The 27,326-nt window shown below is 40.3% G+C and overlaps 1 protein-coding gene and 1 non-coding gene across 3 annotated transcripts in view; both read right to left on the bottom strand.

Moving 5' to 3' along the window:
• Positions 1–27,326, bottom strand: part of nrxn2b (neurexin 2b) — an 810,738-nt gene that overhangs the window by 588,422 nt on the left and 194,990 nt on the right. The gene's annotated exons all lie outside the window — the stretch shown is intronic.
• Positions 5,723–5,886, bottom strand: LOC134327179 (U1 spliceosomal RNA). The gene has a single exon (XR_010014689.1). It is a non-coding gene; the product is annotated as a U1 spliceosomal RNA (small nuclear RNA).

Raw genomic sequence — 27,326 nt, 5'->3', positions numbered from 1 at the left:
TTGTGGATATATGATATTTGTCTTTACTGTCTTGTTTTCAATGCCTTATTACAGTTTTTTGTTCATGCCATTGTTTTCTGTGAAGGAGTGTTTATTTTTAAAACATAACACAGTATAAGAAGTACAGGGAACCTCTCAGATTATTTTTTATGTACATCTCTTTAAAGGAGGAAGGTTACATCTTTATGCATTTTCTCCCTTTTTAGCGCGTCCAATTGCCCGATTGCATCATGCTTCCTCTCCACCAATGCCGATTCCTGCTCTGATTAAGGAGAACAAAGCTAACCCACACCCCCTCCGACACGTGGGCAACTTGCCGTATGCATCTTATCACCTGCACTTTGACGAGTGCAGCTCAGCGTTGAGTATGAAGAGACACACCCTGAGAGCACTCTCTTCTCATCTCTGTGCAGGCGCCATCAATCAGCCAGCAGAGGTTGTAATTGCACCAGTCATGGGAGAGAGACCCCATCCGGCTTAGTCTCGCCCATATTTGAACAACAGGCCAATCGTTGCTCATGTGGCCACTCAGCCTTAGCCGGCAGGCAGAGCTGAGGCTCGATACGATGTATTCGAGATGTGTGTTTTTTTTTACCGCTGCTCCACCTGGGCGGTCGGGTTTATTAGATTTAACAGCATGTATCAGCTGTAAAAAGCTCTAACAATTATTAGCTCCTTACATACAGCTTACAACTCCTTCTGTTTCTGTTACTAATGAATACTTGACCCTACTATCTTGGAAAATAGTATTATGGTGTTATAGTTCCAACTTTTATCATTTATGTTTGGGAAAGCAATATTATTATTGTTATTATTATTTATTAATTCATTTTTTAAATTTATTTTATTTTATTTATTTATTTAATTTTTTTTTACGACTGCCACCAGCTGTTGAGTACAGTGAATAATCCATAAAAATATTCACAGCCATCTGGTGGAAACCATCAGGCCTTATTATTGTTTATCATTGTTGTAAAACAGCCAGGCAATTTTTTTTAACTTTTTCTTCTGTTAATGCTCTCATATTCCACCATGTTAAAGCCCCATACATACATACAATTATATATACATACATACACACAAAAATAAATAAATGTTTAACACTAAGCTTTGTTCTGGCACCCAGGTGGCGAAGCGGGATATTCTGCTAGCACACCAGCGCTGAGATTATGAACATCTCGGTTCAAAACTCTGCATTGCCACCTGTCGCCATCAAGTGGGCATAATTGGCAGTGCCTGCAGCAGACACGGTTCTGCTAAGGCGGGATGATCCGGACTATGTGGGTGGGGTCTTCAAACGCTGTGTAAGGACCCTGATTGGCAGATAGAGAGGCGCCTGTGCAGAGTGCATAGGTGAAAAAGGGTTCTGCTAAGGGCTGCACACGGGTCAGAAGAGGTGTGAGCAGCAGTATACCCACCTCAACTGCAATCAGGGATCCCCCAGCAGCAGAAGACAAATTGACTACACTAAATTGGGAAAAATGCATATATAACAAAAAAAAAACACTTTATTTCATGGTAGATTCAGACTTTAGACAAGCATTGAGAAGTTCCAGAGCTCAGACTGTAAATTACATGGGCTCACAAATACAGAAGGCACATGGTGTTACATAAACCCAGCCATTGAGAGGACACACATCAGTGCACCCTTAGTGCAGGTCCCTGCCCAGGTAAACAGGAGGGTTGTGTTAGGAAGGACATCCAGTGTAAAAACTGTGCCAAATCAGAAATGTGGACGAATGATCCACTGTGGTGACCCTTAACGGGAGCAGACAAAAAGTGTCATCATTTAAGCTAAAATAAAAACTATTCTAAATCACATATTTGGCGTTTCCACTTTAAAACACTCTGGGGTTTGAATCCCAGGCTGGGCTCACAAATACAGAAGGCACATGGTGTTACATAAACCCAGCCATAGGGAGGACACATATCAGTGCACTCTTAGTGCCGGTCCCAAGCCTGGGTAAACAGTAGCATTGTGTCAGGAACGACATCCAGTTTAAAACTGTGCCCAATCAAAAATGTGGACGAATGATCCACTGTGGTGACCCTTAATGGGAGCAGACATAAAGTGTCATCATTTAAGCTAAAATAAAAACTATTCTAAATCACATATTTGGCGATTCCACTTTAAAACACTCTGGGGTTTGAATCCCAGGCTGGGCTCACAAATACAGAAGACACATGGTGTTACATGAACCTAGCCATTGGGAGGACACACATCAGTGCACCCTTAGTGAAGGTCCCAAGCCCGGGTAAACAGGACGGTTGTGTCAGGAAGGGCATCCAGACTAAAAACTGTGCCCAATCAAAGATGTGGACGAATGATCCACTGTGACAGGAGCATACATAAAGTGTCATCATTTAAAATATAATCTTTGGTCAATCATATTGTTTTTTTTGTCCGGCCACCAAAGCAGAACACATGCAACCATAGTGTGGCTGGATCCTACCTCACTTAAAGCAAACCTCAAACACTGGTTGAACAAAAGTTTTTAGAACAAAGTGCTAGTGTAAAACACCATTTAATTTTATATGTATCCAAAAATCTATAAAGAGGCACAACACAAAACCAATTCATTTCATTTTCACAATTCTTTAACTTTCCCTCATTTTATAATTTGCCTTACTATTTTTTCTCATGCCACGCTGGGTGAGTATAATTGCTCGTCTTGATAAGAGAGACAGGGCGAATAATTTCTTCTGTTGCAGACCCCCTGACATTGCCTCATTCTTTAATTTCAGAATAGTAATTAACATTCTGTAACACAAATTAAATCATTTGCTCTGCTGACTGTAATTTGCGTTCCTAGATGCCGGGTGCAATTGCTAGTGAGGATGCCTCTTGATTGTGGCAATTGAGGTCCTCTGTGAGACTGAAAGACGCCTGCAGAGACTTATTTTACTCACCCAGCCAATTAAACAAAGAGAGACAGAAAGAAACAGCGAGGAATGTGAACCTGCATTGAAAAGCTAAGCTGTTACTGCTCGTTAAAATTAATGTACTTCAGATGGTTCGGTGGTTTCAGTGATTGTTTGAATCATTTTAAAACTCGAGGAATTCTTTCTACGCAGAGACACAAGAGAGTTTAAAATGATCGCTGCTATATTGTTGCATTCACAATGAAATTAAAACAAAAAATAGGTTGTGAGAAATTTTCAAGGATAAAAAATCAATAAAAACTAATTTACTTCATTCATGCTGAATTGGAAAAGACAATCATGCTTAAAAGAGTTGAAAGTAAAAGAGAATGAGGAGGATATAGCAGCAATATGACTGGTTACAATTAAAAAGACAATGAACAAGTCGTTAGGAAGCCTGAGAACCCAAACAGAAACCAGGATGTTCTGGAGAAATCTTATCCTCATGGCCACCAGGAGTCAGATCTATACATATATATATATATATACAGGGGTTGGACAAAATAACTGAAACACCTGTCATTTTAGTGTGGGAGGTTTCATGGCTAAATTGGACCAGTCTTGTGGCCAATCTTAATTAATTGCACATTGCACCAGTAAGAGCAGAGTGTGAAGGTTCAATCAGCAGGGTAAGAGCACAGTTTTGCTCAAAATATTGCAATGCACACAACATTATGGGTGACATACCAGAGTTCAAAAGAGGACAAATTGTTGGTGCACGTCTTGCTGGCGCATCTGTGACCAAGACAGCAAGTCTTTGTGATGTATCAAGAGCCACGGTATCCAGGGTAATGTCAGCATACCACCAAGAAGGACAAACCACATCCAACAGGATTAACTGTGGACGCAAGAGGAAGCTGTCTGAAAGGGATGTTCGGGTGCTAACCCGGATTGTATCCAAAAAACATAAAACCACGGCTGCCCAAATCACGGCAGAATTAAATGTGCACCTCAACTCTCCTGTTTCCACCAGAACTGTCCGTCGGGAGCTCCACAGGGTTGATATACACGGCCGAGCTGCTATAGCCAAACCTTTGGTCACTCGTGCCAATGCCAAACGTCGGTTTCAATGGTGCAAGGAGCGCAAATCTTGGGCTGTGGACAATGTGAAACATGTATTGTTCTCTGATGAGTCCACCTTTACTGTTTTCCCCACATCCGGGAGAGTTACGGTGTGGAGAAGCCCCAAAGAAGCGTACCAACCAGACTGTTGCATGCCCAGAGTGAAGCATGGGGGTGGATCAGTGATGGTTTGGGCTGCCATATCATGGCATTCCCTTGGCCCAATACTTGTGCTAGATGGGCGCGTCACTGCCAAGGACTACCGAACCATTCTGGAGGACCATGTGCATCCAATGGCGGTGCCGTGTATCAGGATGACAATGCACCAATACACACAGCAAGACTGGTGAAAGATTGGTTTGATGAACATGAAAGTGAAGTTGAACATCTCCCATGGCCTGCACAGTCACCAGATCTAAATATTATTGAGCCACTTTGGGGTGTTTTGGAGAAGCGAGTCAGGAAACGTTTTCCTCCACCAGCATCACGTAGTGACCTGGCCACTATCCTGCAAGAAGAATGGCTTAAAATCCCTCTGACCACTGATATGTATATGTCATTTCCAAGAAGAATTGACGCTGTATTGGCCGCAAAAGGAGGCCCTACACCATACTAATAAATTATTGTGGTCTAAAACCAGGTGTTTCAGTTATTTTGTCCAACCCCTGTATATATATATACTGTATGTATAGATCTGACTCCTGGTGGCCATGAGTAAATTAAAATTAAATTTGAAGTAAATTAGTTTTTATTGATTTTTTATCCTTGAAAATTATATATATATACAGTATATACATACTGTATATATACTGTATATATATATATATATATATATATATATATATATATATATATATATATATATATATATATATATATATATGTTGCATGGTATAATGGCAGTTGCAATTACAGTTACAGGTCTTCTTGGATTCATATTTACAAGCGTTGCCCACCTAGATCTTCTCAAGTGCCAAGCATACACCGATCAGTCATATGGTGGATCAGACACAGCCAGCAGCGCTGCTGGAGTTTTTAATCACCTCAATGTCACTGATGGACTGAGAATAGTCCACCAACCAAAAAAATGATCCACTACCTAAATAATACCTGCTTTGTGGTGGTCCTGTGGGGGTCACTAAACATTGAAGAACAGGGTGAAAGCAGGTTAAAAAAGTATGTAGAGAAATAGATGGACTACAGTCAGTAAGTGTAGAACTACAAAGTGATTCTATATGGTAAGTGGAGCTGATAACATGGACAGTGAGTGTAGAAACAAGAAGGTGGTTTTAATGTTATAGCTGATCGGTGTATATAAATTCAGTGATATTTGATGGGGTTTAAGTCTGGTCTGCACATTGACTTGCCCAAAGCCACACTAGTGCTTTTTGGCTATATGCTTTGGGTCATTGATGTGGTGAAAGGTGAATGGTCACCCTAGTCTGAGTTTGTGTGCTTTCTGGAAAAATATAGAATAGAATAGAATGCAATTATTCATCATATATACGCATAGAGGTGTACAGTACAACAAAAGTCTTTCTTCACATATCGCAGCTTGTTTGGAAACTGGGGTCAGAGCGCAGGGTCCGCTATTTTGCGGCACCTCTGGAGCAGGCAGGGTTAAGGGCCTTGCTCAAGGGCCCAACAGTGGCAGCATGGCAGAGACAGGATTCAAACTCTTAATCTTTCGATTGTTAACCCAAAGCTCTACCCACTAGGCTACCACTGTCCTATTTATCAGGGGAGAGCGGGAACGCAGTCCCCCACTATCAGAAATTATGCAGCCGAGATACCCACATTTGGGGAATTCGCAGTGGTCAATACAACTGGAGTGCAATGGCTGAGCTTTGCCCTGGGTAAACCACCTTCTTGATCATGGTCTTGCCCCTGCCAGGTAAGTATATAATCATTTAAGGAGAAAAATATATAAACCCCATGGGTAAGGGATTACTTTAAAAAAATATTTCATTAAGAGCTACAATAGAGAGTTACATTCACTAATGCCACTGAAAACTTTACTGTGCACAAAGGAAGCCTTAAGTTAGCCATGTCAAGAAGTGGTGTCGAGTTCTCTGGGCTTGAAGGCATCTGGGATGGACCATCACACAGTGGAAACGTATTGTGGTCGGATGAATGAGCATTCCAGGTCTTTTTTGGAAAAAATGGACACCCATGAGGTGAAGCCCGAAGACTATAACGATCATCCAGACTGTTATCAGCAGCCAGGGTCTGTCATGGTATGGGGTTTGTGTAAGTGCCCACAGCAAAGGTAATTTACACTTTTGTGATGGCAGCATTGATGCAGTCGACATCTTTTCCAGCATAGTAAGTCAACAAGACAATGGAAACCACATGCTGCACACATTACAAAAGCATGGCTTTGGAAAAAGAGGATATGGATACTGGACTGGCCTGTCTGCAGTCCTGACCTGTCCCCAATGAAGTATGTGTGAAGAATTTTGAAATGTAAAATGCAACAACTTGTACTGTTGCAAACCTTAAGACGTGTTTGCAGGAAGAATGGGACAAAATAACACCTGAAACACTTGTCCTCAATGGCCCATATAAACAAATGAAATGAAAACATGAAATATCTTGGGTTCGTACTGTCTGCCATAAAATACAAGTCAAAGTAAAATGTAAGAAACACTGTGTTTTTATTTTGTTTGCATGTTTCTTACTGTCCCAACTTTCTGATTTAGTGCTGTACTTTGATCCACAAACATAACCACTGTGCTATAAAGGCCTGATTTATGGAGTGCTGCAGAGATAATTGTACTTCCAACAGGCTCTCCAATCTCTGCACAGGACTTCCTAAATGCTCAACTGTGCCAAGCTTATTCCATTTCACAATTATTGAGCCTTGGCAACATTCAATGCATTGATTTATAACCCTGATTTATAATATGGATATTTAAAAACAGTTTCTTGGACTTTATGGCAGTTATCAACTTGTGCGCCTTTTAAAACTGTCAACAATGAAATCTATTGTATCAAGAATTCACTTGGAGTCCATGTTGCAAACAGAATGCACATGGCCACAACTTGGAGAGCACAAAAGGTCAAGTAGTCTGAATTCGTAACACAAGACTAAGAGAAAACGCAGTAAGACATACTGATCATCCGTTAGACAAAACAGCAATATACAAAACAGGTGGACTAACTAAGAACTTGAAAACAAGAGAAATCCACGTACATGAGGAATATTACAGGAATAAACACCACAACATAGAACACTAAGAATAAAAGATAATAAATGCTACATACTCACTTTTTAAGCAACTTATTATTGGGGTTGTGGAGCTTATCCCAGCTCTCAGGCACACAAACACCCTGGATAGAGCGCCAGTCCATCGCAGGACAGACGTACAATCACATTCACACCTTAACACTAGCCTAGTGGTTAAGGTACTGCTCCAGTAGTCAGAAAGTTGCCGGTTTAAGCCTCACCTCTGCTAGGTTTCCACTGTTGGGCCCTTGAACAAGGCCCTTAATTTATAATTGCTTAGATTGTATACTGTCACAACTGTAAATCACTTTGGATAAAAGTGTCTGTTAAAGCTGTTTTAGTATCTCCAGTTTACCTGACTGCATGTCTTTGGACTTCGGAGGAAGCCAGAGCTCCCAGAGAAAACCCACACAGACATGGGAAGAATATCCAATCTCCACACAGAGAGGACCCAGACCACTCCACCTGGGAATCAAACCCAGGCCCTTTTTGCTGTGAGGTGACCGTGCTACCCACCATGCAAACATGCAGAACTAAACCAAACCCTATGATAAACCACTAATGCGAACACTAAATCCTAACCACTGAAAAACAAGGAACAGGTCCATTTCACCCTGTAGCCTTCGGTTTATCTTCAAAATTTGTACGACCCCACCATTGTCCCCATTCCAAAGACTGCTACTGCTTCATACTTAAATGACTGGCGCCCAGTTGCTTTAACCTCTATCATAAGCAAGTGCTTCGAGAGGCTGGTCAGAGACTTCATCTGCACATCACTGCCTGAAACCCTGGACCTTCTACAGTTCGCTTACAGACAGAACAGGTCCACTGATGATGCTATAGTCCTGACACTACACACTGCTCTATCTCACCTGGACAAGAAGGACACATATGTGAGAATGCTGTTTGTAGACTACAGCTCAGCTTTCAACACCATTGTACCTTCAAGACTGGACATTAAGCTCCGCATCACCTCCTCCTCACAGACCCTCAACACCGGAGCTCCCCAGGGCTACGTTCTGAGTCCCCTGCTCTACTGCCTGTACACACATGACTGCACTGCTAGTCACAGCTCCAACGTCATCATCAAATTTGCAGATGACACGATGATCATAGGTCTGATCTCCAACAACGATGAGACAGCCTACAGAGAGGAGGTCAGCTTCTTGACACACTGGTGCCAGGAAAATAACCTCTATCTGAACGTCAACAAGACCAAGGAGCTGATTGTGGACTTCAGGAAGCAGGAGACAGCGCACGCCCCCATCACCATCAATGGAGCCACGGTGGAGAGGGTCAGCAGCTTCAGGTTCCTCGGGGTCCACATCACTGAGGATCTCACATGGACAAAACACACCACACGGGTGGTGAAGAAGGCCCAACAATGCCTCTTTTTCCTCAGATGGCTCAAGAGGTTTGGCATGAGTACCCGTATCCTCAGGACATTTTACACATGCACTGTGGAAAGTGTACTGACAGGCTGCATCACCACCTGGTACGGGAGCTGCACTGCTCTGGAACAAAAAGCCCTGCAGAGGGTCGTATGGACAGCCCAGCATATCACCAGGGTTCAACTGCCAAATCTCCAAGCTCTTTACACCAGCCGCTGCCTGAGGAAGACCAGGAGGATTATAAAGGACTCCACCCACCCAAGCCACTGCCTGTTTTTACAGCTGCCGAGCGGCAAGAGGTACAGGAGCATCAGGACCAGAACCAGCCGGTTCCGAGACAGCTTCTTCCCCCGAGCCATCAGACTGCTGAACAGCAATGGACAAGCACACCTCTCATAATCAATACAGTGATCTCCCCCACCATACACCCCCAAACCTACCCCCATACAACCCATTCTGCACTCTGCACTTTACCATGTGTAATTCATATCTTGCACAATAACTGTACATCTCGGACTTTTATTCCAATTCTATTATATATATTTATATTCATTCACTTTTCATAATTTTGTACATCTGCACATAAAGATTCCTGTATTATATCTGTATATATTGAACAAATGGTGCTAGTTTTTATGTTAATCTGTATATTTTTTGTAATTAATGTGTATTGCAACTGTGAGGGACTATGCACCTAAGCATTTCACTCACCTTCCACACCTGTGTTAATGTGACGTGACAATAAAGTGATTTGATTTTGATTTTGAAATGGAACCTCAAACACATTCCCCCACATTTACAAGCACTCTGCACCTACATTTAAGGCCTCCAAAAGCCATTTGTGTCACAGCTCGGAACCCGGCTCTTTCACCTCATGTGTTATCTTAACTTTGTTTACAACCCCTCTGGAGACATCAGAGACTGGGACCAGTTGGAATAAACCTCCAGTGTATACAGGTACACGCTATCATGTGCTCGCAGTGAAGTGTTGGTCTCTATATCTTTTATTCGCTTCCACTATTAATCAATAGCATACGCTTCAATCAGGCTCTAAACCTCCTGGTTCTACCCACCATTTAATCCACTCTAGATGATCATATGTTATTTTCAAGTTATAGTTCACCTACAGATTTATACTTCTATCGTTACCACTTAGTTATGCCATTTACTTATTAACTGTCAGTGTATGTGTTATGTTTTGTTAGTGTAATAACATTATAACGATTCAAAATTTGGCACTGTGAGTTTGATTACCTGGGTGAGACAATACTCGACTTTACATACTTACTCCAACAGTAAGTGACTGATATGTTATGAATTCGGTTTTCCCGGTAATTTCTCCTTAAAAATACCAGTGGTGCCCCGTAGTTTTAGCTATTAATTATACAATTAAATAATTAAATGCTGATCTCTCTTTTCAATGGCAAAAGCATAGATACAATCCTTAAACCAATCTAATTTCTAAACAAAAAGAAACCATGGATGCTAAGCTTTATGCTGATCACTAATGCTAATATTTAAACAAGAACCACTCACACACCATACAACTAAAGAATCCTTAAAAGCACAACTGGCAAATAGCAATGACCAACCTGGAACACTGAACTCAATGAGGTACTAAATACACAGATTAATAATTGGCACACAGGGTAACAGATGAGGATTATAAACCAAGGACTCAGAAACAGGGAGGGACTGACACCATTACAGATTTTTTTTTTTTAATCCACTGTATAAAATAAATATTACTTGACAGATTAGCTGTTTGATCAGAGTGCATGAATAAACATGTTTAAGAAATTTAAAAAAAAATTAATAATGTCAGATTTAGCTATGGTTTGGTGGGTAGCACTGTCGCCTCACAGCAAGAAGGTCCTGGGTTTGATCCCCAGGCGGGGCGGGGCGGTCCGGGTCCTTTCTGTGCGGAGTTTGCATGTTCTCCCCGTGTCTGTGTGGGTTTCCTCTGGGAGCTCCGGTTTCCTCCCACAGTCCAAAAAACATGCAGTCGGATTAAATGGAGACACTGAATTGCCCTGTAGGTGAATGGGTGTGTGTATGTGTATCTGCTCTGCGATAGACTGGCGCCCCATCCAGGGTGTTACTCTGTGCCTTGTGCCCATTGAAAAGCTGGGAGCGAGAGTGAGTGAGATTTAGCTATTTAGTAAACTACACTGCATGCATCAGAAGCCTATAGAATAGACATGCTAACATTTAATGTTGTTTTAAGATCAATTAAACCTACATATTATTATTACATTTTTGATGCACTGTCATCATTTGGGAGTCAAGACACCCCAATTAGGCAAACAGGACTCTAGGTGGACAGATAAAGGGTTTAAAGTATTTTAACTCGATGAAATTGCTTTTACCTATTATGAATCACATTTTATTTTGGATGTAATTGAAGCCCTGACCACACACACTGTGTTCAAAGCACGCAAAAGTGGTATTCTCCGTAAGGAAATGAACACTAAGTCCTTTAAAATAGAGCTGGAAGATTCCCTCCATGTGGAAATGGGACATTCTTTGAGAGGATCTTAATAGTGGAAACTCGTTCACTGGAGATTTGCCAGTGTGATTACTTTGGGATTTATGTAAAAGATGGAAAGATGGATTGAGGTAAGTGTGGGAACGGTTTATTCAGTCTGTCTGTCTCAGTCGCTCAGTTTACGAGGTGGTTTAATCTTAGATTACGTTTTCCAATTAAGAGATTCACGTCTGTTTAGTGTGAATAGTCACTAAGCTGTTGGCATAGCATCCTACTGACACACATGGGAAGGTTCTGTCCTGCCTCAGTTTAGTGTGCACTTCCAATACAGTGCCCTGATAAAATAAATAGCCTATGTAAAGTATGGGAAAGTGGTGTAAGATATGCCATTTTTACGTATGTGGTCCTCAAGATAAGGGAAAATAAAAGCATCTTACTTATTTAAATGATCAGAATTGTGTATGACCAAAAGTTCTAAAAATGTGTCTTCTTATAAAAACAGGAGTTCCTGTGGCTCAATTTGCCCCATGTTAGGGGTAAGTTGATCTGAGTCAGTCTATAGGTTGCACCACCTGCTGGTAAATTGTATAATTTTCAGTTAATTTAAGTTAATTTACCTTTTTTAAAAACTAATTTAATAATGAATGTCCCTTATACAAAGGCACAATTCTTTTTTTTTATCTTTATTATTATTGTTATTATTATTAAAAAAAAATATTTTTTTTTGCATTTCCCATATGCATATCCAATCACCCTATTACATTACGCTTCCTCTACTGATGTTGACCTCCATTTTGACTAAGGAGAGCCGTGACTAACACACACCCCCTCCGTGTCGAAACGTGTGTAGTAGCCGACTGCATCTTTTCACCTGCACAAGACAAGTTCATATGTGGATCAGCTTTGTGTATGGCGAGACACATCCTGATCCTCATTATCCCTCAACTCTGTGCAGGCACCATCAATCAACCAGCAGAGGTCGTAACTGCATCAGTTATAAGGTCCCATCCGGCACCCCCTTGAAAAACAGACAATTGTTGTTCATGCAGGCGCCCAGCCTGCCAAATAGCAGAGCTGAGTTTCGAACAGATAAGTTTGAGATGTCAGCTCTGGTGTGCTAGCATGTTTTTTCCCGCTGCACCAACTGAGCGCCCAATAATTCTTTTCTTAAAGCCACTTTAAACCAACCAAATTAAGTTTGTATTTTGATATATTTAATTGTGTGCATTCTTGAAACAAAACTGCTGCCCAAATGAACACATGCGTAATGTATTTACGATGAAAAACCAAATAACTATTTAACATTCCATTCATTAACATTGCAGTAAAACGCTGAGTTGTTCGAAGGATCCCTCATGCCTATGGTCTGCTTAATCTTAGGATTTTACAACCCCAAAGAGAACCTCAAGCTTCTTTCCCCACACTCACAAGCATCCTGCACCTATGTCATTTACCATTTATGACCTCAAAAGCCACAGCTCAGAACAACTCTGTTCTTTCATATTAAGTGATAACTTCCTTTACAACCTCTCTGGGGGTAAGGGACACTAGAGACTGGTTTCCCTTAAAATTGCCAGTGGTGCCCCGTAACCGATTATTAGCAATCAATTATATAATTAATTATTTATTTGCTAACCTCTTTTCTCCAACAAGCACATCACTCCACAGGAGAACCCTCATCATTTATCTTGAATGCTAAGGTGGGATTCTGATTACCATTATGCCCCAAGATTCCCCTGAGGAACTTAATTGCACTCACTTCATTGCCCTCTACGCTCTCAACCATGCCAAAGTAACTGTTAGTAGCAATGTAGCTTTTTTGTAACAAGCTGAGAAATCTGAGACGTCTGGATCACTTCCATCATTCTTAGAGGTCTCAAACGTCATCAGATGGGATGGGAAGATCTATTTTCTCAGAGCTGATGTACACTCTGAAATTCCTCCTGGTTTGTTTACTATTCAGTTTTCTTTGCACTTTAGCTTTAATGTCACTTCCCTTTTCAGGTGTCTGGTTAGGATTCTTGTCTTCATGCACCTTTGTTTGTACCCTTGGCGGCTGACTTTTCGGTAGGGACAGAATTTCATTAGGAGACACAAATCCAGGTTTACTGGGGTGCAAATCTATACCACTTGGTGAAGCATGTGGAGGTGGAGGCTGAAGGCATGGGTGGATAATCTGCAACAGCAGACTGCAACTCAGGGATTGGCCTGTCAGACACCATGGGTGGTGAGAAAACCTCTGGCTCAATTTACCCCACAGCATTTGGCTCACTTTGCCACAATCTTAAAGGATAAAAAGGGTTTTATACATTGGCAAATCACCAATGTGCATGATGATTTAGCAGTGATTACACATGATGCTAAAATTGACATTTGATGCTAACTTTGACAAAGACATTTTTAAAGTAAATTGGTGCTTACCCACCCCTCCCATGAGCTTCTCCTTTTCACAGTCTGGCAGAAATTATGGGCATTTCCAAAATGCATGGTCACATGACAATAAAAGTACATGGCTGTCAAGATACAGGGGAATCCTACCCCACTCTCTCCTGTTAATAGTTTTGATATCTATCAACATGCTTTTGGTACAATCCAGTCCCTCTCTGTATTATAAACATGGACTCAGTGTTTTTGTTTTGGTTACATGCCCCTTCTGTCTCCACCCCATCCCTCTGACTAGTCTTTTTAATTATTAGTTTCAGCTGTTTCCCATTTCTGACATGCTTGTCATGTGTATTTATACCCCTTGTTTTCCATCTTCCTTTGTTGGTCATTAAGGTTTATTGCTAGTTTGTATCTGCTGGTCTTTGTGCTGGGGTTGTTTGTTATATTCTAGTTTAGCATATCCTGTTTCTTCTAGTTTATGGACTCTTTTTTAAGTTGGTTTTGGTTTTTGTGCATTGTTAAATCTTATTTATACAAGCATGTCTGATCCTGTCTCTCAGTCTTGCGTTGCATAATGACCAACCCTCTTAGAACCCAGTAAGGCCTTTGTTGTCTGATATGGCTCTTTTCATCCTGTAAACCTTTGCCATGCTTAGCCATGGAAACCCGTGCCATGAAGCTCTAGATGCACATTTTTTGTGTGCTGATGTTCATGTCAGGTGATGTTTGGAACTGAGAGCAGTCAGCAAAGCTTTGGTAAGCTTTGGTCGCTCTGCGCCTTGCTCTGTAACTTTATGTGGTCTACCACTTTATGGCTGAGTTTCTGTTGTTTCTAATTGCTGCCACTTTAACACCACTTGCGTCTGATTGTGAAATGTTTAGGAAAGAAGCAATTTCTCAAAATGACTTGTTGCACCAGTAGAATTCTATTACAGGGCAGTTGTAGCTTGACTTGACTAGGTACTGGACTAGTCAAGTCAAGTCACCTTTATTTATATAGCACATTTAAAAGACAACCAGTGTCAGCCAAAGTGCTGCACAAAAAATCAACTTAAAACATAAAGCATAAAACAATCAAATCAAACCAGACATGATGGCAATACAAACAGATCACTAAACATACAATCAAAGTTGGGAGACTGTTCCAGAGTCACGGGGCAGCTATGGCCACCTCATCCGCGAGCGTGGAACTGTTAAAAGCAACTGGTTCGAAGATCAGAGGGATCGTGAGGTGGAATAGTGGCGGAGTAAGTCAGAGATATAGCATGGTGCCAGGCCATGCAAGGCTTTAAAAAAAATAATAAAACATTGAACTCAATTCTGTATTTTACTGGTAGCCAGTGCAGTGATGCGAGTACTGGAATAATACTCTCCCATTTCTTGGTGCCAGTTGAAAGCCCTACAGCTGTAATTAAAAGGTTGCTGGTCCAAGACCCACCACGGCCAGGTTGCCACTGTTGGGCCCTTGAGCAAGACCCATAATCCTCAATTGCTTAGATTGTATACTGCCACAATTGTAAGCCGCTTTGGATGAAAGCGTCTGCTAAATGCTGAAAATGTAAATTACAGTACCGTACTTGTATTCAGTAAAAAAAAGTTTTGTTCTAAGGGCAGACTGCATGTCTAGGTGTTTGATTTTATACAGCTGTGGCAATAGGACTGAATGTAACACCTACATTCAGTAATTAAGAGTTGTGTTCCAATATGCTTGTCTATGTAGTATATAATCCATAAACCAAAGGTTGCTTAGCAATGGCTCATGACCTTCCTGATCTGTGAAATTAATGGTCTGCTTTCTAACATCTGAATGGAACTTTCTAGCCTTTTTTACTCTAATGGTTGCACTTCAGCTAGTCTTACTTTAATAAGCACAGAAATCTGACCTGCTGTAGTTGCTGTATTACTAATCACAAGATTATTTTTCTCTCTAATAATTCAGTCACAAAAAGAACTGGCATTACCAACATGTTCTAAACTTTAGGCAGTCTGGCTTAATGCCCTGCACTCAGCATTGGTGAGTTTGTGGGCCAAGTGCACTTCAATAGAGTCTTGAACTTAATATATCATTAAAGTGAAGTTCTTGTTTATAACTCAGCATGTATATCCTATTTCTGTACTTACTGTGGTTTCTACACAGAACAAGAGGTGGCTGAAGCATGCCTGTGTATAATGAGTATTAAAGCTATGTTTTTGTTTTTACAGCCCAATTAATGTCACCTATGAAAATATAAACTCACACAGGTGTCTGTGCAGTCAGATACACTTATTTTCTCACAGCATGTCTTTCTGGAGTCCTTTATGCTTTGTTTTTCCTTCTTATTTTATATAGTTTGGTTGTTTTGAAGTGATTTTCGCTCAAGCACCATTGTGTCCCTTCCTTCCTTCTCCTTATCTCCCTCATTAGCTATGCCCCGACTGAGCACGCTCTGTTGCCATCTCAACACTGCGAAGGTTCAAACAATCTTATAATGTTATTCTGCCTGCCTCATTGCCTGGTCAGTATGCTCAGTCAAGCACAAAACCACTTACTCACTAAGTCACTCGACTTTTACTAAGCACAAAGAAAAAGAGACAAAGAAAACCTCTTATCATACCGGGACACATGTACATGTTGTATGTTTCTTTTACACAGTTTTTATTCTATTTTCTCATTCTATACAGCTTAGGTACTAAAATAGGGCTGCAGTTTCAATTTTTAATTAAAGACCTAATTTAAAGCATTTTTATTTACTTTCAATACAGGTTATATATTAGTATATACACCGACCAGGAATAACATTATGACCTCTGACAGGTGAAGTGAATAACACTGATTATCTCTTTATCACGGCACCTGTTAGTGGGTGGGATATATTAGGCAGCAAGTGAACATTTTATCCTCAAAGTTGATGTGTTAGAAGCAGGAAAAATGGGCAAGCATGAGGATTTTGAGGGAGTTTGACAAGGGCCAAATTGTGATGGCTAGGTCAGACGACTGGGTCAGAGCATCTCCAAAACTGCAGTTCTTGTGGGGTGTTCCCAGTCTGCAGTGGTCAGTATTTATCAAGAGTGGTCCAAGGAAGGAACAGTGGTAAATCGACGCCAAGGCCATGGAACTGGACCACGGAGCAATGGAAGAAGGTGGCCTGGTCTGATAAATCACATTTTCTTTTATATCACGTGGATGGCTGGGAGAGTGTGCGTCGCTTACCTGGGGAACACATGGCACCATGATGCACTATGGGAAGAAAGCAAGCCAAAAATGGTTCAGAAATGGTTTGAGGAGCACAAACGAGTATGAGGTGTTGACTTGGCCTCAGATCTCAATCCAATCGAGCATCTGTGGGATGTGCTGGACAAACAAGTTCGATCCATGGAGGCCCCACCTCGCAACTTACAGGAGTTAAAGGATTTGCTGCTAAGTGGAGTCCATGCCTCGACGGGTCAGGGCTCAGCAAAAGGGTCAGCAAAAGGATGACCAACACAATATAAGAAGGTGGTCATAATGTTGATCGGTGTATTTTAACAGTACAAACATTTAACATTTGAAAGAAAATGAAACATGATTGAGACCTAATTTGAAAGTGTTTTTATATACGTTCAATTGACAACTCATTGTCCTCCACAGAACAGAGGTAAGGTGAAAAAGGGGCAGCACAGTAGAGGTCTTTACAGAGGAGCAATATACCGGATGCCCTGTTGCACACATACAATATGTGGTATGGTATGACCTGCACCAAGCATAAAAAAGCACTTTAGGACTCTAAGAGGTAAGTGCATAACAGGATTTTAACTTCTTGTGTTTCAGTTTTGAACGTCTCCACTTCTGGACTTTTGGGATATTTGATTGCTTAACAATGTGTTACAGATAGCTTTAAACCAGCGTAAAGGTCTGTAGATAAAGTCCTACATCAATACAGATGCTGATAAACAAATATATTATAAAAAAAAATATGTATTTTTGTTGTTAATGGTAGTTTTAGAAATTGCAAGACACACAGTAACTGGTCTTTAAAATAAAGGGTTGTAAAGTACTCCAGAAATATTAAAGAATGTTGATAGCTTTAAACCTACTGCTAAATTAAGTATGATCATCTATTTCCATGGCTGATATGTGAAGAAATCATTATGGAAATATGTGAAGAACTGGCCACAGAAGCCAAATTTTGACCCCAGATCTGAAGAGAGTAAAAAGCAAGTACGATCCACCTGTCCTTTATCGATACCTAATATCCTTTATCCTTTATAATAATAATTATAAAGTCCTTTATAATAATAATGTCCTTTATCGATGTGGACCTGAGTAAAGGTTTAAGGGATATCCCTCTGTCACATGACCTGTAATAAAGTCTCTTTTTTATGAAGAATGACAGATGAATTTTGCAATTGGGTGAACACTGACCATGAGTATATATGAAAAAAAAAATATGAAGAGGACTTGCCAGACTCCCCTGAGAAGCAGGAAAGATTACTTACTGAGAATGATTGAATGCTTCATTATCCCTGCCAGCTTTTCACATGTCATAATTAATGGATATCATAATCTAGGAGAATCTACAAAAAAATCAGGCATGTGTATCAGGCTAGATGAAATGAAGCAAAATTAATTGCCTGGGCCGTCTGGTGCTCTCATGTTTGTCGGATTTGCTGGCTGGCATGTGTTGGCTTCTGGCTGTGCCTGGTTTCCCCTAGGACCGGAACTTCCCATCCCCACTATAGACAAAGGTGCAGAGCTTGGGAATTCTAAGTTGTCGAAATTTGTAGTGATCAGGGATGTTGGGTTGCTGTCATTGTGCCTCTTTTGTACGATTAGTCAAGTTTGTTGACTCTGGGGAAGGTGGACGCTGATGCCCCATGAAAGCCCTCATGACTGTGTTACCTCCTAGTTCTCATTCATTCAATTCATTCAAATTATCCTCCAGGCCAGTCAAGGAGGATGGGTCCCTGTTGAGTCTGGTTCCTCTCAAGGTTTTTTCCTTGCCACTGTCGCCCTCGGCACAACAGGGGGTTTTTGGTTTGAAAGATAAACAAAGAGATTTAATAAAATAAAAAAAGTCAGTGCCCTGAGTTCACAACCCATATTTAGTCATAGTCTGTGAACAGATTGATATTTTTTTCTCTGTCTATGCATATTACATTCCAAAACATGCTAGTATGTGGACATTCAGCTGTAAGTTGTCTCTAGGTGTTACTGAGAAACTGAGAACTTAATTAAAGTTATTGTATGATTTTGCCCCCTTGGTAAGTAAATAATAATTATTATTTTATTATTATTTTTAATAATACCAACCCCATTTCTGAAAAAGTTAGGACATTTAGTAAAATTCAGTAAAAACAAGAATCTGTGATTTGTTAACTATCTTTACCGACTGTACTGAATTTTGCAAATATAAACACATTTAGAATTTGGTGCCTGTAACACACTAAAAAAGTAGGGACAGAAGCAAAATAAGAGTAAAAAGGTTATAGAATATTCAAGGTGAATTGGTAACAGGTCACGAAATCATGATTGGGTATAAAAGCAGGATCCACTAAAGTCTGTACAGGCAATGAGGAATCGAGGCTCATAACTTCAGGAGAGAATTGCCAATCAGTTAAAAATACTCAATGCCAGATTGCAAATAATTTAATCCTTCTATCATCTACTGTTTGTAATATTTTGACGAAATTTATGAAGGTATGATATATACAGTATAATATGGTGACATCTCAGTCCTTGTTGGGCTGTAAAACCACTGTTGAATGTGTGTGAGCTCTCAGACAGTATTGCATGAGAAACTGTCATGCTGTTGTGATAAATACACTGTTTCTACACTCACTGTCCATTTTATCAGCTCCACTTATCAAATAGAAGCACTTTGTAGTTCTACAATTACTGACTGTAGTCCATCTGTTACTCTGCTTTCTTTGTTAGCCCCCTTTCATCCTGTTCTTCAATGGTCCGGACCCCACAGGACCCTGCAGGTATTATTTAGGTGATGGATCATTCTCAGCACTGCAGTGACAATGACATGGTGGTGGTGTGTTAGTGTGTGTTGTGCTGGTATGAGTGGATCAGACACAGCAGCGCTGATGGAGTTTTTAAATACCTCTCTGTCACTGCTGGACTGAGAATAGTCCACCAACCAAAAATATCCAGCCAGCAGCGCCCTGTGGGCAGCGTCCTGTGACCACTGATGAAGATCTAGAAGATGACCAACTCAAACAGCAGCAATAGATGAGCGATCGTCTCTGACTTTACATCTACAAGGTGGACCAACTAGGTAGGAGTGTCTAATAGAGTGGACAGTGAGTGGAAACGGTATTTAAAAACTCCAGCAGCGCTGCTGTGTCTGATCCACTTATACCAGCACAAAACACACTAACACACCACCACCATGTCAGTGTCACTGCAGTGCTGAGAATGACCCACCACACAAATAATACCTGCTCTGTGGTGGTCCTGGGAGAGTCCTGACCATTAAAAAACAGCATGGGGTTAACAAAGCATGCAGAGAAACAGATGGATTACAGTCAGTAACTGTAGAACTACAAAGTGCTTCTATATGGTAAGTGGAGCTGATAAAATGGACAGTGAGTGTAGAAACAAGGAGGTGGTTTTAATGTTATGGCTGATCGTTGTGGTCTTGGGAGTACTTCAGTAAACCTCTGTTACTTAACACAGTCCACCACTGCTTCAAACAATGGAACCTCATTTCCACAAAGAGAAAGCTGTACATCAATTCTATGCAGCAGTCTTTCCCCGGGAAGTCTATGATTATTTCAGTAAGACAATGCCAGGCCTCATTCTGGATGTGCTACAACTGAAGACACAGAATGTGTGTTCTTTGCTGGCCTGCCTGCAATCCAGAGCTGCCTCCCAAATGTATGGTGTAACATGAAGAGGAGAATCAGACGATGACGGCTACAGACTGTTGAGCAGCTGAAGTCGTGTATCAAGCAAGAGTTTTAACATGTTGAAAAATTCAGCTTTTAAAACTGTGACAATTAGTGTCCTCAGTTACCAAACCAATAAATATCATATTAATAGGAAAGCTAATGAAAAATGGGTTAAACACACCTCTGTCCGAACTTTTTTGGAGTGTTTTGCAGGCAGCAAATTATGAATGTGTTTATATTTACAAAATATAATGTAGGTGATCAGATGAACAATAGGATTAATTTATATTACCTTGGTCAGTTAAATAAATACCCAACAGAATGAACAAATAAGAGTCTTCTTTTTATTGCATTTAACTAAACGTCACAGGGTTTGTATTATTATTAACAGTATTAGGCACTTTGATCGTGTTGTGCTGCAATTTATTTTGCTAGCCCTTCACTACTGCGATCTGGGTTTAAATCTTAGTGGTGTTATCGGCCAGCCGGGCACCTGGACAGACATGATTGGCTATGTCTAGGAAAGAGAATGGGGAAACGGGGGTAAGTTGGTATTCTTCTTCTTTTTCTACTTTGTCTTCTTCTTCTTATTAGTGTGATTGCCTATGGGCAAGCACACTATTGTTATCCGAAAGTCAAATTATTATGATTCCACCCGTTTTTTGTCCGGCTTTCTTCGTCCGCAGTTTTCGAGATATCGACCCCGTTCCAGCGCCAAATCGTCCGGCCCATACGGGAATGGACTGCTTGTATACAGGTTTTCGATCCGCCCGCCCGTTCGCTTGCCACGCCCGTTTTTTTAGCGTTTTTTGGTCACTGATGACACCGGGACATGGATGTAATTTTTGGATGGGCACACCCGGCCACCCGCCACGCCCATTTTTGAGATATCCAGATATCGACGCCGTTCCGACTCTGAATGGTCCGGCCCGTTGATGCCGCACCCGGCTTAGAAACGGCGTCGGAATACGCGCGCACGCCCGCCCGCCGACCGCTACACGGCAATCACACTCGCATTTTTTCCGGAAATGCACTCTAGTTATTATTATTATTTATTCACTCACTCACTTCATCCATTCACTGTCTAAACTGCTTATCCTAATCAGGGTTGAGAGGGTGTGCTGTAGCCTATCCCAGCTCTCAATGGGTACAAGGGACACAAACCACACAACCATGGACAGGGCACTAGTCCATCACAAGTATTTAACGTATCCTCCAGGCCACCCAAGAAGGACTGGTCCCTGCTGAGTCTGGTTCCTCTCAAGGTTTCTTCCTATAATTTTAAGGGAGTTTTTCCTTGCCACTGTTGCCCTTGGCTTGCTCAACAGGGGGTTTTTGTCTTTTGTTTTTTCTGTAAAGTTGCTTTGAGACAATGTCCATTGTAAAAAGCGCTATATAATTAAATTTGACTTGACTTGACAGGGCTTATTATTATTGTTATTATTATTATCATTATTATTATTTTGGCTTTGGAATTTTCTTACTATGTCAGTGTGAAATTCTTCTCACCACCCAAAAACTACTCAGAAATACAGCCTTGTTAATCTCACTGCCTCTCTGGTCTAAAAATGTTTCACATATTGAAAAGGCTAATAGGAAACTGACTTGACATTTTCTTGTTTCACATTGTGTGTAGAAGGTCGGACTCCACAAGTCAGGTCAGCACAGCTATTCATTTTGTACAAATTAATAATGGAACACAGTCGGTGTGATCTGTGCAAAAACAGCCTGGCTTATCTTACAAAACAATAATAACTGATAATAACTTACAGAATACCATATACAGTACAATTTGCCCCTCACCCTTTCTGCTAATTTTTACATGTAAAGGTTTCAGATCTTTTAACAAATGTAAAATAAAATGAAAACAACATACTGTAAGTACCCACACAATGCAGTTTCAAATGAACATTTACTTCCATTTCTTATTTATATATTTTTTTATTTTCTATAGTTTTTATATTGCACAAAACTGCACCTTTTTAAACCCACAATGTGAATTGCACATGCTGATGTTTACAATGTTTTCTATGTTTACAGGTATGAATGTGTGTGTTAAGGAGAGAGTGAGCTGTGTGAATAAGATTGTCTGTATTGTATTTTTCGTGCACTACAAGCATCTGTGTAACCAAAAACAAATTCCTTGTATGTGTGAGCATACTTGGCCAATAAAGCCTGATTCTGAATCTGATTCTGATTTACTAAAAACCTGTTATCACACATGTAAAAAGTAATTGCCTGAATCTAATAATTGCAATCAAATGTTTGCAATAACTTGTGATTAGTCTTTTCCATCACTGTGGAGGAACTCTGGCCCACTCTTTATGCAGAGTTGTTTTAATTTGGCTACACTAGAGGGTTTTTAAGCATGAATTACCCATTTAAAATGGGATTTAAGTACTGATAGTACATTAACTCAGCTTCTTTAAAACCTTAATGGACTTGGCAGACATTCTCCTACGGGATTTTCTGATAAAATCTGACCTACAGTGACCCAGACCAGTATAAAATAGTGGTAAAACAGACAATGAATGAATTAATGAATAAGAGCAGAATTCATGTTTGCATCAAATACGGCAAGTAGTCCAGGTCCTGTTGAAGCAAAGCAGGCTCAGACTGTCACTATACCATGGTTGTTCATGTCTACACAAATATTTCACCTTTGACGATCGATGATTCAAAGAATATTACCCCAAAAGTCTTACCCCAAAAGTCTTGAGGGTCATCATTTTTTAGTACAAGATGAGCCTTTGTGTTGTTTTAGGTAAGCAGTGATCTTTGCCTTGCCAACTCACCCATGGATGCCATTTTTGCCCAATGTCTTTCTTATTGAGGAATTTAAATTTTCAGCATTTAGCAAATGCTTTTATCTAAAGCGACTCACAGTACTGAGACAGTATAAAGTTTAAGCAATTATGGATTAAGGGCCTTGCTTAAAGGAACAACAGTGGCAGCCTGGCAGTGGTGGGGCTTGAATCAGTGACCTTTTGATTACTAATCCAGTACCTTAACCACTGGGCTACAACTACCCTGGAATCATGAGAAATTGACCTTAACTGAGGTAAGTAAGGCCTGCAGATCTTTAGATGTTCCTCTTACTTCTTTTGTGACCTCCTGATGCATTCTTGGTGAGATTTTGGTAGTCTGGCCACTCCAGGACTGGTTCACCAATGTTCCAAGTTTTCTGTATTTGTGGATAAACGCTCTAACTAAGGTTTGTTGGAGTTCCAGAGCCTTAGCAGGGGTGACTTTTTCCAGAGGTAAATTTCACTGACTTTGAATCTGTATTTAGACTGAGATTGAGCTGCTTTTTTGAGACCTTATATCCTGCTGCACATTGCTGGACAAGTTCTATTTAAGTAATGTTTAGATTCAATAGGTCCTGGGTGGCTAGTAAAATTGAACCCAACAGTCAAGTGATTTTAGTCACCTGGTTGATTTAGTAGCTAAGGAGGTAAATACTTTTTGAAATAGGGCCACGTATGTAACGGGTCAATTACCTTTTGCCAGCGTTTCTGGCAGCAGAAGAGGTAGATCGTCACGTTTCACTAGCAAGCGGACTGCAGTTCCCAAAAGCCATAGCGCCTATTAGTGCTAACTCGCAGCGAGTTTCCTATTTAAAGAAAGCCAGAGCGTTACTCTGTGCTGAGTCAACCTCAGTCGGTAAGGTAAATGGCCGGTGTGCCTCACTCGCTCCTTACTTTGTTAAAGAAGAGTACTCTTTGCATTGATTTACTCAACATAATGTAGCGCTACTCAGCATTCCGTTGCTTCCGTGTTGAAAGCCAGCACTTGTAGTGCAGTGAATCCTCTCACAAATTAATTCTTCAGCTGAATCGGAGTCGCAAGTTGAATCCTTTCTTAAACCATTATTCCCTGTGTTTTCTTTCCCTTTTTTAGTTTAGATTTTGGGAATAAGCATCCAGGATCTCGACTTGTGTGTCAGTTGATTGGTGGACCGAGTAGCTGGTTGGCTGACCACGGTCGTGGGTCCCACGTAGAGCTGTTCCACTCTTAGTCTTAGTTAGGACTTTTGGTACCTTTTTTTGTGCTCTGCACATTTGGTCCTGTTTTCCTCTGTAGGTTTGTCTTAGTGGGTTCAGACCACTCCCCCCTTGTTACAACGTAGGGCTAAACAACACTTTTCCCTCAATAAATAAAATCTTCATTTGCCTTTGCAATCAAAAGCCTTTTTTTCCTGTTTACTTGGGTTATATTTGCCTAATATATAAACAGTCTGATGATCTGAAACATATGTGTGACATGCAAAAATAGAATAAAACTACAGCACTGTAGCTCATAAATGTACAGAGGTATTTGCCTATGCACCCATTTAAAGACTATTATATGATTTTATGTACATTCTATTAAAGAAATAGACCTGTAAGTATCATTGGGGCAACGGTTTAAAGCACTAGTTGACTGTGGTGTGAGTCTTAACTCACTCACTTGATCAGGTGCTTTACAGACAACACAACTGGTGTATCTGAGATATAAAAGAGCATATTGAGTGTCGACACCTCGTGAAAGTCAATGAGAAAAAAAAGAGATTTTTTTGGTGTGTGTGTAGGTGTGTGTATGAGAAAGAGAAAGCAAGTGACAAATAATGGGTCATGAAATTATCAAAGGAAGCAGATAGGTAAAGGAGATCAACATGTTCTATTTTAGCTACAAAGTAACACTGGGGCTTTGAGATAAAAGTGAATTTGGGGACTGTAGCAGCTGCTCTCCTGAGAAATAATTTTTGCACAGTGGCCTGTTTCCTTCTTTACTGCAGTATAACTATATCTCTTATATGCTTTCTTACACACACATGAATATGAAGTAAAAAGACAATGAATAAATAAAAGCACTTGCTCTACATTCAAAATGGTAGTGATATTTATTTATGTAGTTAGTTAGTTAGTTAATTGGTTAGTTAAATAGTTATGTTGTCCAATTGACTTGTTGCTCGTCCTTTATTTGCAGCTCAAGTTTTGCTCTGGTCAGCTGGTTTTGAAATGAGAAAATGCACAACTACCCTTTTTATTATGAACTTTGCTAATTTACTTAACATTTAAAACTTGGCAATGGTTGAAACATCTAACTCTATAATTGTAGTGGCAAATTGACATTTGGTACGTTTGGCCACATGTTATGTATGTATTTCTTTATGCATTTTCTCTCCTTTTTCTCTCTTTTAGCGCGTCCAATTGCTCGATTGCGTCATGCTTCCTCTCCACCAATGCCAATCACCGCTCTAATTGAGGAGAACGAAGCTAACCCACGCCCCTTCCGACACGTGGGCAGCATGCCGTATGCATCTTGTCACCTACACTTTGATGAGTGCAATGCGGATCAGCACTGTGTATGGAGAGACACACCCTTACAGCACTCTTTTACACACCCTTTTCCCATCTCTGTGCAGGCACCATCAATCAACCAGCAGAGGTAGAATTGCATTAGTTATGAGAGAGAGACCCTATCCGGCTTAATATCCCACCCCTATCTGAACAACAGGCCAATCATTGTTCATGTGGCTGCTCAGCCCAGCCAGCAGTTCTGGCTGGTTCCAGCATGTGTTTTTACCACTGCACCACCTGAGCGGCATATTTTGTATATTTTAATGTGATTCTATGTGTGTGTGTGTGTGTGTGTGTGTGTGTTAATACACTAACAGTAGCCATTAGTTTCCAAGAAATAAGCCCTATGAGGCCCAATACAGTCAAAATTTAGATTATAAAACTGATTGGCTAAACCGTGTTCTAAGCCATTGTAAAATCGCTGATATACGCACACCTATGACCACCTTACATTATTCCATATTAATATACTACTGAAAAGATAAAGTACAAACTTGGTTGAATACTATTTTAAGTCATGTACTATACATGGAAATGTCCAGATTAATATAAACAGTAATCCTAATAATTAAGCGGGTGTTTCGTCCAAGAAATAGCGGTGGAGGAATGTTTATTGCTGATGTTATGTTCGCACGGACTAATTGATTTCGCGGAAGAATGCATTTTGTAAGTGTTTTTGTAAATAAAAACATTTATAAATTGAACATTGTTGTATTTTATTATATTTTATGTTGACCGCCATTTCATAAAAGCAATAAGCCACTCGAGACCGTGCGTTACTGCTATGATTTTATCACAGGGAAAGACATTTTAGGCATCCTTTCCCGTGATAAAACGCACAGTCTCGAGTGGCTTATTGCTTTAATATAGTCTCAAAGTTGTCTTTCATACGAGTCTCCAATTTTGTCCCATTGGACAAACTACGGCTGAGTTATTGCCCAAAAATTTTAAAAAACTCTGCCCGGATGGGTTGATAGACATACTGTAAGTTACATTTTTGCATAAGTAATAACTTTTGCAGTCAATGTATTGATTCTAGATGGCATTTAAAATAATCGGATGTAAACTTTATCAGTATTTTTTTTTTGTATTTCTTGTATTTGCAAGAAATATGGTAAAACTTACAAAGTGACTTTAAAACAAAAATGTCAAACTCTGAGGCATACGTTGGTAGAGTGTAACTGCATTACTATACAACCAACAATATAAGATATTTAGGTGTTTAAGTGTTTGAAAAAAAAGTGCAATGCCCCCAGTGATGATGCTTTTCACGTTTCAGAGGCTATTAGAAGGTCCATATAAAGATGCATTTAAAGTTTTGTGGTGATTGGCCAATTCTTTGGTGGTCAAATGCTTCCTGTACTCTGATTAGTCTGATGCTTTTCGAGAGCATAGAATATGAAGGAGGACAGGATACAGAAGCACCGTGCCCAATTTCACATCAACTGGACAATCTACGTTTGCGTAACATTATCTTGCATGTTATAGCACCATCTAGTTTTGCAGTTTACCATATTTTTACCACAGCATATTTTTCACATACCATGAAACCTTCTTTAGAGAAGTATATGTGTACTTTATGCTTGGCTTGCTTTAGCCATGTTTTTGATTGGCATCTGGCAACAACACTGTATAGAAATTCAGCTTTT

Source organism: Trichomycterus rosablanca, chromosome 14, assembly GCF_030014385.1.
Source record: "Trichomycterus rosablanca isolate fTriRos1 chromosome 14, fTriRos1.hap1, whole genome shotgun sequence".
Classification (NCBI taxonomy): Eukaryota; Metazoa; Chordata; class Actinopteri; order Siluriformes; family Trichomycteridae; genus Trichomycterus; species Trichomycterus rosablanca.
The sequence above is the reverse complement of the archived record's forward strand: the minus strand, read 5'-3'. Positions and strand labels throughout refer to the sequence as shown.